Below are 3,616 nucleotides of genomic sequence, written 5' to 3' on the forward strand. Positions count from 1 at the left end.
TGGATGGATGGATGCTTTGTTTTAAAGAAGACCTTTGGGAGTGGGAGAAAAGAGAGACTATTCAACAATAGCCAGTAGCTTTCAGGTAAGGTCACTCACCTGGGATATAAGAGAATCTGGTGAAAAGGAAGACAATTTATTATAAACGTGCTAAATGCAAGTTAGTGGATAAAGTACAGGAAAAAGTAATGACAAGCTCAAATTGATGAGCTATGAAAAAAAGCTGCACACTGACTGGATAGTAGCTGGGCAAGATTGCATTTATCAAGGCCGAAATAGGGCTGTTGTTGCAGTAGAGGCTTGTTATAATAAGAGCCTAGTTGTGAACTTTAGCTATGTGAAATGGTATAAAAAATGTATTTTAGAGATTTGGGACAAAAAGAATCAACAAGATTTAGACATATCTTGAATGTGAGATTCCATAGATTTGCATAGATGATCACACCCTTGTTACAGCAGTCATTCATAGGAAGGATGATGTTGTTTACAGTGATCAAGAAAAAACAGGAAATGTGGAGGTGGGCACAGAACAGTATCTAGAGCTTTTGTTTTAGTCTTATTGAGCTCGAATTGGCTACACCCCAGGGAATTATGCACAGAAAAATTCAAAATTATGCACTGAGTCCCAGAGCCTGCTTATGGTGGCATGGAGTTGGCCCACTGGGGCATGCCTTGGAACCAAACCAGGCTGGATCTCTGCCAGCAGGTGGGGCTTGTGTTACTGCAGTTAGGAGCTGTGTGCCATCAGGCAGGAGGGATCAGTGCCTCTACGTGGGGCATCCAGCACTCCAGCAGGAAGCCACACATGAAGGCACAGAGTCACGTACCATCGGGCCAGGCTGGCTCCATTCTTGCACCTGAGGCTTCCTGCTGGAGTGCTGGAAACTCCACATGGAGGCACGGAGCTGGCCAGCTGACCCTAATGGCATGCAGCTTCCTCCTGCAGTATCATGAGCCCCATGTATTGGCATGGAACCAGCTCTGTCTCAGTCAAAGACATGCATCAGTGGGCCAGCTGGGCCAGCTCCATGCCACTGTATGCAGCCCCCAGGACTCAGCCAGAGCCGTGCGTGGCTGGGGGGCTCTGCCTGCTGTGGCCATGAGTGCCCCAAGGCTCCACAGGCTGCTGCTGCTGCAGCCACTGGCAGGAGGGGCATGTGGCGGTAGGGCTCACACCTACACACAAACCCCACACCCACCCATATACACCCCTACACCCACTGACAAATCCCACACCCACTCCACTGTCCTGCAGGCAGGAGCTCCCATTCCCACTCACCAGCTGTCCAGTGATGTACCACTGCACTTGGTGCCTCCACATAAGGCTCCCAGCTGGAGTGCCAGAAGTCCCGTGGAGGCGGGGGCACAGAGCCCACCCAAGTTAAATTATGCTGTTATGTGTGGTCATACATTTTATGCGCAAAATTGTGTGGGTGCATAATTCCCTGAGGTGTAACTGGCTATGCATCCATCAGATGACAGAGAAATGAGATATTTTAGTTTGCACAGAAAGATACTGGTTTAGATAAGAGCTGGATCTATGAATTGTCTGCTGTTACCTATGTTACTGGTAAGATGTGGCCATTGGTGTTTGGGCTGCTATAGCTTTTGTTAGATAAATCCTATGGGCTACAATTAAACAACGTTTTAAAATGGTTGAAGGATAAAGATGCAATTCTTTTAACTCTCTAATGGACTGATTGATACTACTATTCAGTCCCTGTACATATTTGCTTTTAGAACAAGTTGAGGCAGTATCTGTAAAATGGGGTTTTTCTAAATTATATGCATACTTGCTTAGTGGAGGGTACTTGCTTGAAATGTCACTTTGCCGAGTTGTTAAACATGCCTTAATTAATCTTATGGATCATTTCTTCCCTGGCAACTGCAGCCTCTACCAGAGGATAGCTATATCTTTTGATTCATCTGCCTGCTTACAAATCACCTGTGGAGAACGGAGAACTGATTGGTCTGGAATAGTGGAGCTGTTCTGTCAGAAATCCATTTTGCATTTTCAGCAGTATTGTGTTAATATTGGCTGTGTGGCCTTTGCCTTTAAACAAAAGACTTGTCCTCCTTGCTGCTTCATTCCTAGGTGTTTCTAACCTGTAACTACTTGATATAACTACAGTTCAGAAATTAGAAAAGAGTTACCTTATGAATTTTGAGCACTGTAATTGAGCTGTAACTAAATCTGACTTTTGGCATTTATGGAACATGTGTGAGCTGGTCCTCTCCTTTCTGTTATTGGACTGAAAATGTGCAACTGTTCCATAATGCATAGATGAATAAATGTTAAGTTTCTCTTAACCATGCATTTTAATTTGCTTGCTTGTAATTGCAGCTTTCCACTCAGATGACAGATCAGCTGAACATGTTACACCTGAGCAGAACTTTTAATTTTTTGGCTTTGAAAAAATTTCCAGTTTTTATTCTAAAATGCATTAAATCTTTCTACATACTATGGACTGTTCCCTTCTACTTTATTCATCTTATAGTCCCCTCTTAAGTGTAGTGGAACCAGCACTTTTTAAACACTTGTAGATAATCCAGAAGTAGTAGCTGGCTGAGCAAGTAAGTGGTAGTACTGAATGTCAATATGAATAACTTTCTAACTTCATATATGGTACTGATTTCCTTAGTGTATATTTAAAATATCTTGGAACTTGACTAGAAAATGTTTTCCTGATGGATGCAGTAGATCTGGTTTCTGTGCAGTATGATCTAGGCTACTTAGTATGGATGGCACTGTGTACAAGATCTGTTGTTTTGTATTTTAATGTAAAGTTTTAGAAACATTAATTGATGCTACATTATGCTTTTTCTTACCACAAGAAATATAATTTTTGAAATTTCATCACAAATTTGGTAGTTAACATGCCTAAAATGTTTAATAAGCAGCCCAGGCTACAAGGAAATGTCATTAGTGTTAGATTCTAATTATTAAGAATTATCTGAGAATGTGTTAAATTTAAATAAGTAACCACACCATTGCTGCCTTTATGAATAATTAATTAACAACAAATACGGTTAAGAAGCAAACTCCTATTTGTTCAGTGTGTCTGTTTCCAAGTTTTATGGTCTATAACATGGTGCCAGTATGATGTGTAGAGTCTCATTCTGTGTCACATCAGCAACATTTCTAATAACTAGTTTAATATCCTTTAGAAAAAAAAATAGCTCCTGGCAATACACAGCAAAGTTTTTAATAACTCAGGTGTACGATTCTGAAAAATGAGCCTGTCCTGGAAATAGTAATGTAAAGATAAAACGTTAAACTTGTGAACTAAATAACTTAGTTTTTCTCTTTGGCCTTTTTATCTATAGGAGGTATGCAACATGTTTTTTAAGGGTGGTTTTTTTTTTTTTAACTATCTTATGGATATTTGCTTTTGTTTTATTTGTTCCCCTACCCACTAGGACACTCAGGTTAGATAGTAGGCTAAGGCAGAAGTGTCCAACCTTCTGATCTCCCAGGCCAGATGAGTGGCTTGGGGTTGGTTCATGAGCTGGATCCTGTGTGCATGGTTCAACCAGCAAACTGGCATGAGCCTGAGTGCCCAGAACCAGCTATGTGCCAGCCTGACCCTGCACACCTGGATTAGTGACATACCAT

General features: G+C 41.4%; 1 protein-coding gene across 5 annotated transcripts in view; it reads left to right on the top strand.

Annotated features, from left to right (window-relative positions):
* TUSC3 (tumor suppressor candidate 3) overlaps nucleotides 1-3,616 on the top strand; it is a 314,862-nt gene that overhangs the window by 167,593 nt on the left and 143,653 nt on the right. The window contains exon 8 of one of the 5 annotated variants that reach the window (XM_019553214.1): nucleotides 1,892-3,167. The exons of the other annotated variants lie outside the window; for them this stretch is intronic. The gene's annotated coding sequence lies outside the window, so the exon portion shown is untranslated. Of the gene's footprint in view, nucleotides 1-1,891; nucleotides 3,168-3,616 lie in introns of those variants that run through there. 5 annotated transcript variants of the gene reach the window in all.

This window comes from Crocodylus porosus, unplaced genomic scaffold (genome assembly GCF_001723895.1).
Source record: "Crocodylus porosus isolate Cpor-Errol unplaced genomic scaffold, CroPor_comp1, whole genome shotgun sequence".
NCBI lineage: Eukaryota > Metazoa > Chordata > Crocodylia > Crocodylidae > Crocodylus > Crocodylus porosus.